The sequence below is a fragment of the Pectinophora gossypiella genome, chromosome 28 (genome assembly GCF_024362695.1).
Source record: "Pectinophora gossypiella chromosome 28, ilPecGoss1.1, whole genome shotgun sequence".
Lineage (NCBI taxonomy): Eukaryota > Metazoa > Arthropoda > Insecta > Lepidoptera > Gelechiidae > Pectinophora > Pectinophora gossypiella.
In genome coordinates, this window is record NC_065431.1 from 341,608 (window position 1) to 358,554 (window position 16,947).

The 16,947-nt window shown below is 38.4% G+C and overlaps 1 long non-coding RNA gene across 2 annotated transcripts in view; it reads right to left on the reverse strand.

Moving 5' to 3' along the window:
* Positions 1-16,947, reverse strand: part of LOC126379307 (uncharacterized) — a 51,035-nt gene that overhangs the window by 14,335 nt on the left and 19,753 nt on the right. For both annotated transcript variants that reach the window (XR_007568301.1, XR_007568300.1), the window contains exon 2: positions 9,555-9,602. This is a non-coding gene — a long non-coding RNA (uncharacterized LOC126379307). The remainder of the gene's footprint in view (positions 1-9,554; positions 9,603-16,947) is intronic.

Genomic DNA, 16,947 nt, shown 5'->3' on the forward strand with positions numbered 1-16,947 from the left:
TTTATTTTTTCTATAGACGTTATTATGGTCTGAAAAAAGAATATTTGAATTTTAATTTGATAGAATACAAAAAAGGTGGTAAGATAATTTAAATAACAAAGTTGTTAAGTGTTCGGCCTGCATGCAGGCGTACAAATGTACATAAAAAAAAAGAAAATGGTACATTGAAAAGAAAATTATTGAAAATTATATTTATTATAAAACTAAAAAAACTGCTATTTATCCCTTTTTTTTACTACAAACGCCCTAAAAACACACCTAGTCTGATTGAGACCACTGAACGTATTTCATTTGTACGGGCAAGTAGATGCAATATACAATAAATACACTTCTCATCAAAAAAATCGAAACACTTCCGTTTTCATTGTTTCTGTCCGAATTTAACACAAAAAAGAATTCATACGATGAAAAAAAATACATAAATGTATAGCTGGCAGTTTGGCCATTACAGTAATAAGCGAAAATTCTAAATTCAAAATTAGAATTTCATTTGTTTATCTTATAAACGAAATGAATCACTGTTTTGAGACAAATGTGTGTTTAGGGTTGGAGTACATTTAGCGTTTAAAAACTAAAAATTGGCGCCTATCCTTAAACTTTTTGTTTTTTATTTCAATACTGTGACTTTGGGACGTCTGAAAAGAAGTTTTTTTTCTAAAACGTATGGATACTTCGCCCACAGAAGCCGCCCAAGTTGTGGCATTGCTGGATTCTGGCCTTAGTCAGCGTGTTGTGGCTGCAAGACTGCATCTAAGCCTGTCATCTGTTCATAGAGTCTATAAACGTTATCGGGAGACTGGTTTGTTCACGCGCCGTTCAGGATCTGGCAGGAATCGGGTCACTTCTGAGCGAGATGATCGATTTATTGTAACAACTTCTTTAAGAAATCGACGCCTTAACGCTTTTCAACTGCAGCAGCGGCTTCGTGTTGTACGAAGGGTGGCTGTAAGTGACTCTACAATTAGAAGAAGGTTGAAGGATCGTGGACTGGTACCGCATAAGCCAGCAAATGGGCCGAAATTAACTGCAGACCATCGAAGAGCGCGCCTTAACTTTGCACGTGAGCACCTAAATTGGTCATACCTACAGTGGAGCAAAGTTATCTTTTCTGATGAGTGTAAAATTATGCTGTATGGTAACGACGGAAGGAACAAGGTCTACAGAAGAGACGGAGAACGCTATGCACAATGCTGCATTGAAGAAAAGGTCAGCTATGGTGGCGGTTCTGTAGGTATGACCAATTTAGGTGCTCACGTGCAAAGTTAAGGCGCGCTCTTCGATGGTCTGCAGTTAATTTCGGCCCATTTGCTGGCTTATGCGGTACCAGGCCACGATCCTTCAACCTTCTTCTAATTGTAGAGTCACTTACAGCCACCCTTCGAACAACACGAAGCCGCTGCTGCAGTTGAAAAGCGTTAAGGCGTCGATTTCTTAAAGAAGTTGTTACAATAAATCGATCATCTCGCTCAGAAGTGACCCGATTCCTGCCAGATCCTGAACGGCGCGTGAACAAACCAGTCTCCCGATAACGTTTATAGACTCTATGAACAGATGACAGGCTTAGATGCAGTCTTGCAGCCACAACACGCTGACTAAGGCCAGAATCCAGCAATGCCACAACTTGGGCGGCTTCTGTGGGCGAAGTATCCATACGTTTTAGAAAAAAAACTTCTTTTCAGACGTCCCAAAGTCACAGTATTGAAATAAAAAACAAAAAGTTTAAGGATAGGCGCCAATTTTTAGTTTTTAAACGCTAAATGTACTCCAACCCTAAACACACATTTGTCTCAAAACAGTGATTCATTTCGTTTATAAGATAAACAAATGAAATTCTAATTTTGAATTTAGAATTTTCGCTTATTACTGTAATGGCCAAACTGCCAGCTATACATTTATGTATTTTTTTTCATCGTATGAATTCTTTTTTGTGTTAAATTCGGACAGAAACAATGAAAACGGAAGTGTTTCGATTTTTTTGATGAGAAGTGTATACAAACGGTAACTGACATTAAAAACCTGGATGTTTGAGTTACCGTACTACATAATAGTACGGAACCCTTCGTGCGCGAGACCGACTCGCACTTGACCGGTTTTTATTATACATAAACTTAACCGGAGAAGGTATGGAGCATACTCCACCACGCTGCTCCACTGCGGGTCAGTGGAGATGTTTTAAAGTTAACAGCTAGGAGCAACTTAACAAAAAATAAAATATAATATGTAAGTATATATTTTTACGTCTATAAATTATTACAGAAATAAGTCTAAACGCGTTGATGTCTTTTGTATGAACAAATATGGAGGGTATTTTTTACAGCTAATAGCCTAGGGCTTAACGTGCCCTCCGAGTTTTTATAGCAACTTTTTTTTTCATGTTTGGATCATAGATAATTGATATCACGTGGTTTACAGGATTTGTGTCCGGTTAATGGCGATAGGCTCGCCCCCTGTTACATGGGACTTGAACATAGCTGGCGAGGAGTGGGTGTGCCAAACTCCCCTGTCTACCCCATTCGGGGAATCAGGCGTGAAGCTATGTTACGTTGTTGTTAAGTTTTACAATTTATTTACTTTACCTACTTTGAACTCAAGTTGCGAAAAAGAAAATAGTTTAAGTCCCGTCCGAGCCAGTTTTTCTATTGAATTTTCTTTTTATGAGTTTCCTTAAGCAAGGGTGCTCATTACTACTCATCAAGAACAAAAAACTTTATATCGACATTATCAAGTAAGATGATCCGTGCTTCGGATTTCACGCTAAGCTATTATTCACCTTAATAAAATAAATAGGTATGTAGTCGTAACCTACATGAGCCATGTCAGGGGCCTTTGGCGGCTCAATGGTAATCCTGATACCAGTGTTGATGAGATTGGTCATTGATCTCCAAACCCCCACGGAAGAAGATCAACGTAACACAAATTTCGCAAAATCTTTACCAAAAACGTCAAAAAAACTCACTTGAACAACTGAAATCCACAAAATAACGCACAAACACATTAAAAAAATAAACTTTCCATTCACAAAACACTAAACTCATAACACAAAAATGTACAAAACTTTACACGTAAATATTTTAAGGTTAACTTTTGGCGGAAACGCAACGGACCACCATCTCATTCAGCCTCTGAAGGCAGACTGGCTGGAGATGTGATTATTTTGCTTCTATGTTGGCCATATTGCGGCCAACGTTTGGCCAATATTGGCCAACTTAAGGTCTTTTAAGAATCCGATTAGAAATATTGAAAAATCGAGTAAGAAAGTGCCCAGGCAGACATAACTTTTTTTTAGCCTGACAGCTTTAGAAATAGTGCTTTCTAACAGACTCACGACCACATACTTACATTCTTTTACGAATAATACAAAATAAGAGATATAAGCTAATAAAAAAAAATGCGATTCAAAATGTAACTATGTTGCCAGCGCGTGCCTTAATCAAATAATGTTCGAAATTATTTTCGAATTTATGTTTGGATCATAAATGATTATCACGTGGTCATCGGTGAAGGAAAACATCGTGAGGAAACCCACTGTCGAAATCACTATGTGAGACAGTCCAAAAAATTCATAAATATCTTTTTATTCAGTAGGTAACATAGTTACACTTTGAATCGTATTTTTTTACATAACGAACGTCTCATCCGCCTAAAACTACTGCAGCTTCTCACAACCTGTATAGCCGGGGAAAAAAAGCTGCAAGAAAAACCTCGAAACAGAGCCCTAGACGATCCTTATTAAAAAAAAACTGTTATACTTACAATTAAGTAATTTGTCAGCCTTATATCAGTTCCCATGCATTCATATCTTCCAGAAATCGCTAATCTTATCATAACTTTTTTTTAAATCAAATCAATTTATTTTCGAGAATACTTACATAAAATAAAAAAGGCGGTAAAATAATTTAAATAACAATGTTGTGATGTGTTCGGCGTGCAAATAAAAAAAAATAAAGAAATGGAATATTGAAAAGAAGATTATATTATTATTGTTTATTATTATTTTGTTTTGTATGTTGTGTGTAATAAAGTATATTTGATTTGATTTGATTATTGAAAATTATACTTATTACTAAGTTTATGTTTACTTAATTCCTTAGCTACGTAAACACATTGCAAGCTTGAATCATTTACTATAGCGGTTTTTTGCAATTTCTTCTCTTTAGTCAAGACACCTTGGATATTTAAGTTTTGAATAATCGATTCTGATTTCTGATTTCACCTGATTGTCCTAAAAAGATGTTAAGTTAACCCGTCCCGACCATTAGCCGTATAAACCATCTCCATGAATACCGCCTTAGAGACAGTCTGGTTCAGTAAGGCTGCATCCAAACGCAATCGATTGGACGTACAAAGTTCATTCACCTAGTCCACAGAGTATAAATTGTACATGGAATAAGGGATTTTCCAGTCCACTTTCCTTAAAAACACCAGTCCAGTATGTTCGCTAGTGCACATACTGATGACTTCTACGCCATCAGAAGGAAGAAAGTAGCCTCTTTATTGAATAGAGTGAGGTCTAGCCGCAATGGCATCCTGAGGGGTATTGGTGACAGGTATGAGTGTCCTATAATTGGGTCGTGTACTAGGTTCAAGATAAATTATGAAATTCTGATTACTAAATAAAGACACATCTAAAACTAACGAAAAACATTTTCTTTTTTCTATTAAACTTATTTATGAATTTTAATCAAGAAAAACGTAATAATAAGTCCGACATTTTGTCACGTTTTTCTATGACGTCACAGAGTGCTTTTTCATACAAATCCCATAGTAATTTCGTGTTTTGACGTTTAGTAAAAAGTAACTCTGATTTGACTAGTTGGAAACTAGCCTATTAGGCAATGGGTGTCTGTTCTGGTTGGACCTAATAAGGATTCAACTAGAATAAACCATAAACTTTTAATAATTTAATTTAAATAGAATTGTTTAATTTGATACTAACTTACTTTTAAGGTTTTCTACTAACACATGTATGGATGAAAGTCTGAAATATTTTTTTTTTATTTTTTTTTTAAACAAAATAGATGGCGCTGTACAGATTTTCCTTCGTTAACCTCTCATCTGCCGAGATACCAGACACAATAGATTTTACATTGTGTCTGGTCGAGATCCGCGTTCCGGCAGATGAGAGGTTAAACGTTCTATCTTCATGGATAACAGACAAACGCATCTTATGTCTTTGTCCTTCTTCTTCTATCGTGTGGATTGTGAGGTGGATTACCAACCCCATCAACCCTGGTGTCAGGGTTATTAATGAGCCGCCATAGGCTCCTAACATGACTCATGTAACGCCTACGTACTTACTTCAGTAAGTAATAACCGGGACCAACGGCTTAATGTGCCTTCCGAAGCACGGAGGATCTCGAGATGAAAACTTTTCTTTGAGGTCACTTAGTAGTCGTTAATAACCATCAATCCGCACTGGGCCGTGTGGTGGTTTAAGGCCCGATCTCCCCATCCATCCATAGGGAAGGCCCGTGCCCCAGCAGTGGGGACGTTAATGAGCTGGTGATGATGCTGATGACAATGCCAGTCGTGCGGCCGCTACTGTCGCTCTCGCATCGGACTTTACAGCCATTTTAAAAGCAGCCACAGAAACGCTGTTTGAATCTGATAAAGATGTAAAGACCGGAGATGATGAAGATAAAAAGTCCTCGTGCAGGTTGTGAGGAGGAGTACCAACCTCATCAACCCTGGTGCCAGGGTTACTATTGAGCCGCCAAAGGCCCCTGTCATGGCTCATGTAACGTTCGTTCCAAACCAAACAAGAGAGATGTGGTGTAAAAGACAATATAGTGACTAAGATTGAGAAGGGAATGTTAGGTTGGCTTGGACACGTAGAGCGGATGAAGGATAATAGAATTGCGAAAGCGGTATATAAAGCGAAAGTTGATGGTAGGGCTGGCAGAGGAAGACCGAGAAGGACTTACATTGAACAAATTGGAAATGTTCTTAGAAAAGGTTTAGTACGATCTACTCTGAACCGGCGTGCGTGTATGAAGCGATTAATAAATGTGGAGGAAGCAAGAGAAGTGTGTCAGGATCGTAGCAAATGGAATTCTATAGTGTCTGCTTACCCCGGTGGGAAATAGGCGTGAGTTTATGTATATGTATGTAAGTACTCATTAAAAACATTAAAACATTTTATGTACGCGAACTAACGTCTTCTCCCAATGGGGTAGGCAGTGACGATTGAATTCCATTTGTTTCGATTCTGACATAACCTATTCACCCTATTAAATCACTGTAATGAATTGTGGGATAAAAAATCTGGTGGTTTGTAGTTCTGCCCAACCTATTAGGCAAATGGAGTTCTATAGTCTCTGCTTACCCCGTTGGGAAATAGGCGTGAGTTTATGTATGTATGTGTGTATGAAACTGACGACAAAGGAGTAAAAAGGACAGTGGCACAACAGCGGAACACATTGGAAAGGTCAGTACTCGAGGTTATCACATTAAATGTTGTAGGGCTGTGCCAAATTTAACGATGTAGACATTTTCCACCTTAGCTTTCAGAAATTTGCATCCTCTATCAAAAGAAGAAGAAAAAATTAAAAAAAAAAACTTAATAGGTAGAAAAAACAATATAAAAAAAATAGATAAGTAATTTAAGAAGAAATTGTAAAATCTTTACGTTAGAGCACTATACGCTTGTCATAAATTTTCGTTTTTTTTTTCCTCTAAATATATTTATTTATTTTATTTTTATTTATTAAAAATAAGTACATTACTTAATACATTTGTTTACAATTGACGGTGCAACAAAAACCAACTTTGGTTTGTCCGTACACCGAGTTGCTTTTCTTTGAATACCCAATAGCAGGTATTATTCATCGGTGAAAACTTGATTGGCTATTGTACTACATATATGTGTTATATTTATAATGTGTTGTAAAAGCTGTATGATTTCCTTAAAAAAAAAACTTATCACTAATATAAGAGTTTTTTTTTGACGTGATTCATTGTAGATTTGCCGCAGATGGCATTAACTACTTCGCCGGACAAATGGGGAGCGCTGAAGGCTCTCACCCGGTACAACGTTTAAGACAACAGGCCTGAGGGTGCCCAGTTGGGGCGCGAACCTCGGCTCAGGGCGTCGTCTGAGAGGAAAAATATTTGAAAGAATTTGTCCTCCACCAACCCGCAGTGGAGCAGCGTGGTGGAGTATGCTCCATACCCCCTCCGGTTGATTGAGGGGAGGCCTGTGCCCAGCAGTGGGACGTATATAGGCAGTTTATGTAATGGACCCTAGTGGGTCGATAGCAAGAAGCGCTGATTGAGGGAAATCGTCGACCACGCTGGCCGGGTCGGTATCGGGGTCCTGAAGTGTTTGGTGTCGCAAATTATACGAGCCACGCTCTTGTCGGTGTAGCATTCTCCATTCTTGTCTATCAAAGGCCAATTCTTTCATTTCCTTATAAGTAAGACACGATGTTCGCTTCTCTTTAATCTGTTCCATGTAAGCTCTTCTTGGTCTTCCCCTTCCTCTCTTTCCTTGTAGCTTCCTTGCTATGATGTTTTTAATAAACATTTACATTTCATTATTGACTCGACCATTATAGACGGCGATACGGCTCACACATCACTTTGGTCTAACAGAAAGCTCGGTGATGTGTGGGTAAGTACTTAGTTCATCTTGCGATGGATGTACCTCTGACTACCCCAATTGGGATGTAGTCGTGAGTTTATGTTTAAATTATGTTATTATGTGATGTTATTGTCTTGTCTTTGTGTGTGGCGTCCTTTTATAATAAACAATTTCTATTCTATTCTATTATTTAAACCCAATACTTACATTAATAAAAATAAAATTGCTATTCAAAATTCTGGATTATAAAATTAAGAGATTTAGATTAATGATTACCTGAATGATAAAAACGTCTGGTATTAAATGTGTTCCTTTGGTTTATAATGACTTGTAATGTATACCTACATTAATTTAAAAGATGTGTTGCTGTTGCAGTTTCTTGTCATTTATTCTCCTCAGCCATAACACCTTGCGAAATGACGTAGATTCAAAAATGATAAATTGACCTTCAACAAGTTTATCCTTGATAATTACGTTGAATAAATGATTCTGACTTGTTTGCCAATATTAATAATATTTTGTATAAAAACTAATAAAGTTACAACCATAACTCGAAAGAGTGTTACCCCCCCCCCCACACACACACACATGGGCACCCAGACGGACTCACACAGTCACATTGTCTACACACTAACCACAAAGTTAGACGGTTTCAAAGTGCTAGATGGTTAATTTAGGAGTTAATCCTGAACATAACAACAAAATCACGCCTGTATCCTGTAGGAGGTAGGCAGAAGAATAAATATAAAAAAGCTAAATTTAATTAAATTCTGTTCTATCTGAAATTATATTACTTACTGTTGAATATACAGGTGTTAGTGACATAGTAACAAAAACTTTGGGGGACGATTTTGTCTATATTTATGATTCTGAGTTAATAATGATATCAAGTGTAATTTTCCCATGTATGGATCTAAAAATAATTTAAAAAAAAACACTAATTTTTTCATGAACGTTCCGTCAGGAAATTCCAATTGAAATCAACTCAGAATCGTGGTCTGAATCATCTCCCAAAGATTTCGTTACGATGTCACTAACAATGATGTTACAGGAGTAAGGATACAGATTAAAGCACATAATAACGGGTTCTTACCGCGTTTAAATGGGGATATGAGACTCCCGATATTTCGACACTGTTGCAAGTGTCATGATCACGGGAACCCGCGGTAAGAACCCGTTATTGGTGCTAATTCCTGTAAACACCATCTAATTTTATTTTATATCTGTCATTTTCTTATCCGCCGAAAAGGAAAGGGACGGGTAAGTCAATTTTAAGCACAAATCTAAACCAATCGTCTAAAAATTTTACATCAGTCAATAACCCGACACAGTTAAGTAGACAGCACGTCAAACGGATTGCATACCAGCGACGTACCTTTTTGATTCGCCCGGGTTATTCATTCATTTACTCATTCTTCCTAAAATTAAGAGCTGTGAAACATCCGTCCCTTTCCTTTTCGACGGATATGAAAATGACGGATATAACTTAAAATAAAATTAGGCGGTGTCTGCAGGAATCGGGGCCATTGGTGCTAATTCCTGTAAATACCATCTAATTTTATTTTAAGTTATATCTGTCATTTTCTTATCCGCCGAAAAGGAAAGGGACGGGTAATCGACAAGCATAAAATTTATGGAACACACGTCAATTTTAAGCACAAATCTAAACCAACCGTCTAAAAATTTTACATCCGTCAATAACCCGACACAGTTAAGTAGACAGCACGTCAAACGGATTGCATACCAGCGACGTACCTTTTGATTCGCCCGGGTTATTCATTCATTCACTCATTCTTCCTAAAATTAAGAGCTGTGAATCATCCGTCCCTTTCCTTTTCAACGGATATGAAAATGACGGATATAACTTAAAATAAAATTAGGCGGTGTCTGCAGGAATCGGGGCCATTATGTGCTTTAATTATGATAATAACCGCGTAAACTTAAAACAAAGGATACTGATTTTTTGACTTACCAATAATTTATTATTCGTCTCATATTTCGTAACTTTTTTCTCCGTTTCCTGAAAAAGAAGATAAATAATTTAATATTATTGACAGCCAGACAATACACGACCACAGTCTCTAACGGGGCGGGCAGTACACCACCAGAAAACAATTTGCAGCCACTTTTAATATTAAGTCTTGAATAAATGATTCTGATTTCTGATTACCACGAAAACATCCTTTGGCGACATCACACCCTCGTCGCTAAATGGGGGTAGTCAAAGACAACCCAGTGGGATATTTGTGAAGTTATGTGAAATTGGATATTTGTCCCTTTAAAACTTTCTTTTTAAATCAATTGTAAGGGTGAAAGTCGACCTTCCATTGGTCAATGGGCACCCCATAGGTGACCAATGGGGTCACTTTCATTGTTAAAATAGGGCAGGGGAGAGGCCATAATGGGTCATTGGTTTTTGTATGTCAAAAGTAACCACGCAAAAATGGAAATGCACATTGCATGCCTCCGTGGTCCAGTGGTTTAGCGTTGGGCTCACGATCCGGAGGTCCCGGGTTCCAATCCCGGAGTTTGGTTAGGACATTGCTGGCTGATCACCCGATTGTCCGAAAGTGAAGATCCGTGCTTCGAAAGGCACGTTAAGCCGTTGCTCCCGGTTACTACTTACTGACGTAAATACGTAACATAAACTGCCTATATACGTCCCACTGCTGGGCACACGCCTCCCCTCAATCAACCGGAGGGGGTATGGAGCATACTCCACCACGCTGCTCCACTGCGGGTTGGTGGAGTAAATACGTAAAGAACCAGAAAAGTAAAAATCCTTTGATGGAGTTGCTCTTGGCCCCAGACTTGCCCGAAGGCATTGACGAGGGCCAAGATGGAGCGAGCTCGCCCAGAAGGTGCCTGTTCACTCTGGCCTTGAATATATTTTTTAATTTTATATTAATTTATTAAGAAAATATTATTATAATATTAAATATTTATTATAACCGTCCTGTTTATCGATTTGTTGACCATAAGTGTAAATGCTTTTTTTAATTCTGATTTAGGTAAAAAAAAAATATTGATTTAAGTATATTAAAGACAATTTATTATAAGCTTTGATTGTTATTATTGTTATTTTTAAAATATTTGAATTGATAATAATATCGATACAAAATATATGTGATTTCATAACAAATGGAATATAACGAAGGTTTTAAATTTAAAATTATTTAAGTATTTTTATTTATAAATTTAAAATTTTATTTTGAATAATGTTCCAAAGACAATTTGAGTTTGCATTCTTACATGAAAGTTGACACTGGTTAAATTATTGTAATAACGTCTTATTGTACTTACTATGTTTTAGGTTTACGCGGTTATTATCATAATTAAAACACATAATAACAGGTTATTACCGCGTTTAAATCAGGGATATGAGACTCCCGATATTAAAATAAAAATATCGGGAATACATAATGAAATATCGGGAGTCTCATGTCCCTGATATAAACGCGGTAAGAACCCGTTATTATATGTTTTAATTAGTCTTATTGTACTGTTTTCTCGCAAATTAAACTATTCTATTCTATCAAAATTTCATGCAAGTGTGAAGCTGTAAACTCTACCAAAGCAAAATATAAAGAGAAAGTTGATGGTAGGGCTGGCAGAGGAAGACCTAGAAGGACTTATATTGACCAAATTGGAGATGTCCTTAGAAAAGGTTTAGTACGATCTACTCTGAACCGGCGTGCGTGTATGAAGCGATTGATGAATGTGGAGGAAGCAAGAGAAGTGTGTCAGGATCGAAGCAAATGGAATTCTATAGTCTCTGCTTACCCCGTTGGGAAATAGGCGTGAGTTTATGTATGTATGTATGTATGTTGTAAATGTATATGTGTGTCGTAGGGTTAACATCACCGATTGTGAAATTGGTCGGTGTACTACGGAACGGAAGGCGATTGGGGCAACCACCGTCTATGGAGTAATGAAGGCGACTACTCCACCGACAAGAGCGCAGCTCTTAAATAAAGAGAGAGAGGTTTTACCTAAATAAACTTTTTTTAAAATCTACCCACCCTGTTACAGCAACGGCGTGAAGGACCTCAGTTAACTGGTCCGCGCTACCGGTTTGTCGGAGCAGTGAGACAGCCTTATTCATACAGGTTAGGGTAGGGGCACACTGGGCCCAAACAAGTGCGAGGGGAGCACCGGTGCGTTCGACAGAGATCCCGGAGCCCCCTGAGATACCCAGCAGAGGGCCACCGGAGGGTAGGACCCCGATACCGACCCCGCCGGCGTGGTCGACGACTTCCCTTAATCAGCGCTTATCGCTATCGACCCCGGTCGATGAATTCTTTCAAATATTTTTCCTCTCAGACGCCTTGAGCCGAGGTTCGCGCCCAACTGGGCACCCTCAGGCCTGTTGTCTTAAAACGTTGTACCGGTTGAGAGCCTTCAGCGCTCCCCATTTGTCCGGCCAAGTAGTTAATGCCACCTGCGGCGAATCGACGATAAGTCACGTCAAAAAAAAAAACACCGGAGGGGGTTTTTGTCGGTAAAAGTCCGATATAAACTCGTTGTTCCCTCGGGCGACGAGGTATCTATGAGGATTTCCCCTTCGTTACAAAGAAAAAAAAAGAAAAAAAGAGCACACTGGCCCCGACGGTAACGAGGAAGGGAGCGCGCGAACTATCTGTCTCCCTCCCACTTGACAAACCGGTGACAGGGGACCACAGCGACTTAAGCCGCCAAGCCGTTGGTCCCGGTTACTTACTGATGTAACTACGTAGTCGTTACATGAGTCATGTCAGGGGCCTTAGGCTCAAGTAACCCTGACACCAGGGTTGATGAGATTGGTAATCCACCTCACAACCCACACGATAGAAGAAGACAGCGACTTAAATGTTTATCATCATTCACAGGCTCCACTTACCTAACCTGAAGATTGGTCAGGTCCGGTCTTTTACAGAAGCGACTGCCTGACCGTCCAATCCGAAGGGAAAACCAGCCCAATACAGGTTAATTCACATACCTCCGAAACGCAATGTTTATGACAAATCTATATAATTTATATATAACATTGAAACGTCATTAGAAAGAAAGAAAGAAAGAAAGAAACATTTATTACTTCCGGATACCACAGACACAGACAGACAGGACAGATTAGCTGACTTACTCATCACAAAATGGCTGAAATTACAAGTGCTAGGACTCTCATGTAGGAGATTCATTTAAGGTTCACTTTTTTATTAAAAATTAAAAAAAAAACAGTACTTAATACATTTTTTTTTTACTTAGACGGGATTTTGTGAAATTCAATCCCAAAGGTTTAGTCCCAATTACCGGTTAAGTATGTAGTCGTTAAATGAGCCATGTCAGGGGCTTTTGGCGGCTCATTAATAACCCTGACACCAGGGTTGATGACATTGGTACTCCACCTTACAACCCACACGATAAGAAGTGTCCAAGTTTCATATCCATAATTCTCATTATCTTAATTTCATTAGTACTTAATTACGTTGTGATCCCTAGTTTGGTTAGGACATTACAGTCTGATCACCTGATTGTCCGAAAGTAAGATGATCCGTGCTTCGGAAGGCACGTTAAGCCGTTGGTACCGGTTACTACATGCTGGTGTAAGTAGTCGCTACATGAGCCATGTCAGGGGCTTTTGGCGGCTCAGTAATAACCCTGAGACCAGGGTTGATGAGGTTGGTACTCCACCACACAACCCACACGATAGACGAAGAAGAAGAAGAATCTCATTAGTAAATAGCATATTTTTTTGTTTTCATATATTTGCTTCCAAAAGTGATTTGAGCGTTATTTCTTTTTATTGAAAGAACTACAGTTACTATTGGAAATATATCTATTGGAAAAGCTCCTCATTTTCGCTCGGTGTGCGACGAGCTTATTGCAAATCTTGACCGGTCAGGCGGCTGCCGAGTTACGCGGGCGTCAATGTGTGTGTCCGTGTAAGCGCCGGCGCAAGTGTGCGTACGTCTGGTGCGTGTGCCCGCTGTCATACGGAATACGTCAAAGTATGTAATTGGTAGGAATTACGATAATAGAAAATAATTTTATATAATTCCAATAAGAGTTATCTGATAATGACATAACATAGCATCACGCCTGTATCCCCGAAAGGGGTAGGCAGAGGTGTATAGTACCTCACTCCTCGCCAGCTGTGATCTTCTTCTTTGCGAGTCGATGGCGATCGAAGCTAAATTTTTGCTGACCAATAATTGGCCACGCTTACGGCGTTGTCAGTGGCTTCGTACAGGTCAGCTGTGATTAATCCATAATTCATGTATTTGGAATAAAATAGTAAGGTTTACAGTAGTTTATTTGTTTAAGTACTTACTATGTAATAGGGAGCATGTATGCATGTATGTATGTATATGTAGGGGGTGTATGGTCACAAAGGCAAGAGGGAAACCACTGCACTATTTTTCGCTAAGAAAGTAGCAATCATGCTACACTAACAAGAACGTGGCTCTTAAATAAGTGATGTGGTGTAATAGGGGGCGAGCCTACTGCCATTAACCGGACACAAATCATGGAAACCACGTGATATTAATTATCTACGATCCAAACATGTCTTCAAACTCATAAATTTGTAATTTTAGACAGATTTATTAATATAACTACTTCTACAATTTATTATTTTAAACTAATTTATTAATGTAATTCAAATTCAATTCAAATTATTTATTTCAGATAAATATCTATAATTATAAGTACATTAGATTAGATTCTATTATTTAAATTAAAATTAATTATATAAAATCCAATAAAATTAATATTATTAATAAAAATGAAATAAAATACATGAAACATAATATTTTGGTGCCCATTCGGGTGCATACAAACTTAACCCAATTTTTAAGTAAAATTAATTATACAATTTGTTTTAGGGTTTCAAATTAATTATTACTTGTAATGGTTTATTGCGTTGACGTTGAAATAGGTTATAGAATAATTGTAATAAATACCTACTTATGATAAGTTGTGAACTAATACGACCTGTAACGAATGTTATCAAATAAATTATCATTATAATAAACGGCCTCCGTGGTCCAGTGGTTGAGCGTTGGGCTCACGATCCGGAGGTCCTGGGTTCGATTCCCGGTGGGGACATATCACAAAAATTACTTTGTGGTCCCTAGTTTGGTTAGGACGTTACAGGCTGATCACCTGATTGTCCGAAAGTAAGACGATCCGTGCTTCGGAAGGCACGTTAAGCCGTTGGTCCCGGTTACTACTTACTGATATAAGTACGTAGTCGTTATATGAGTCATGTCAGGGGCCTTTGGCGGCTCAATAGTAACCCTGACACCAGGGTTGATGAGGTTGGTAATTCACCTCACAACCCACACGATAGAAGAAGAAGATTATAATAAAAATCTTTATTTACTCTCACAAAAAGTAATGCCATTGTAATATAACAATACATTCTGTGAGAATCTGGTGCCTGATCTAGGTATAACCCTGTGTTCCAGGTCACCAGGTTCCCACTCCCGGAAGTCACATATACATGAAATTGGCGACGTTATAAAATTATTGAAAAGTAGCATTATCATCATAAAGTCGAATTCAGTGGTTTATAGCTCGAGCCGGGATTCAAACTCGTCACACTACGATGTGAGTCCCGTGTTCTCTGAACTGGGCCTACTTTAATAGTTTTTTTTAAAACGTCATTTTTATTTTTAACGTCCGTCACACGTCACCGTTGCAATGACGGATGACAATGGACACATCCACACTCGCGAGGCAATGACACGGATAGACTAGATCTCTGCAGCACGTCGCGCTACGTCACTAAACACTGTACAGATAACGCGGCCAAGTGGTGAACGCGACATAAATAAACATATGGACAATGGGATGACCACCTTTACCAATTTTTTTTTTAATTTTTTTGCTCGTGACTTTTTTGTAGATTTGCCGCTAATAATGACATTAAACTTCTTGGTCGGACAAGTGGGGAGCGTTGAAGGTTAATATTTCCTCATTGGGATAGTCAAAATTACGTTAAGCTGCAAAAATCCAATCAGTTCCTTGCAAAGTAGTAAATTAACTGGTTGCACTTAAGACCTCCTAGTCACATGTCGTTTCTGTAATAGACCAAAAACACCTACAAAAACATAAATTTTTGATGATAACAACTTCTTCTTATCGTGTGCGTTGTGAGGTGGAATACCAACCTCATCAACCCTGGTGTCAGGGTTACTATTGAGCCGCCAAAGGCCCCTGACATGGCTCATGTAACGACTACATACTTACTTCAGTAAGTAAGTAGTAACCGGGACCAACGGCTTAACGTGCCTTCCGAAGCACGGATCATCTTTCTTTCGGACAATCAGGTGATCAGCCTGTAATGTCCTAACCACACTAGGGATCACAAAGTGATTTTTGTGTTATTTCCCCACCGAGCGTGAGCCCACCCTCAACCACTGGACCATAGTCCATAATTTCACCACTGTTTACAAATAATTCGCTGGGCTCAGTGACTGAACTTTTGCTCTTTGATTCTACGTCTGTCGCAAGATGAACTAAGGGAGGAAAGAAGTGAGTTGAGTACCAATAAAGTCAAAACTAATAGGAAAAGCGAAGTCTTACTATTCAGTAAGTCTATTGGGAAGGAAATTCACAGTAGTTCAACTTGTAAGTATTATATGTGTATTATTATTATGTAGTTTATGTATGTACAGTCATGAGCAATATAATGTAGCCACTTTAGGACTCTGTCGCACTAACATGTTTGACATTTAGTGAGACTTACAGTTCAATTTGTCAAAAAAGTTAGTGTGACATGGTACCAAAGTGTATACATATTAATGCTCGTGACCGTACTCGTAAGTGTATCTATCTTTGTATTTATTTTTATACGTACAAGTATTCCCATGCTGTACTATCCCGCTATGTTACATAATTTTAAATATCTCCTATACTTAAAGGTTGCCTGGTAGAGATTGCTAATTAGCAACAAGGCCGCCTATTGTACTCATTCTATTTCTCTTTTGTTTTGTATTTTGTTTTTTCCTGTTTGTGCAGTAATGTATTTGTTATGTTATGTGCGACTATTCGTACGTATCTTTTTTTTTATACTTAGTTTTCTGTTTTCATTGTGTATAACTTACAGGGTTCCTGTTCGTACTTTCCTCTACTTTTAAGACCTCTGTAAAAACATCAGGAATGCATTGGCCCCGATTCCTGCAGACACCTCCTAATTTTACTTTGAGTTATACCTGTCATTTTCTTACCCGCCGAAAAGGAAAGGGACGGATGATTGACAGTCGTAAATTTTAGGGCAAATCAAAAAGGTATCTCGCTGGTATGCAAACCGTTTGACGTGTGCTGTCAACATTATTATGTCGGGTTATTGGCCAATGTAAAATTTTTAGACGGTTGTTTGT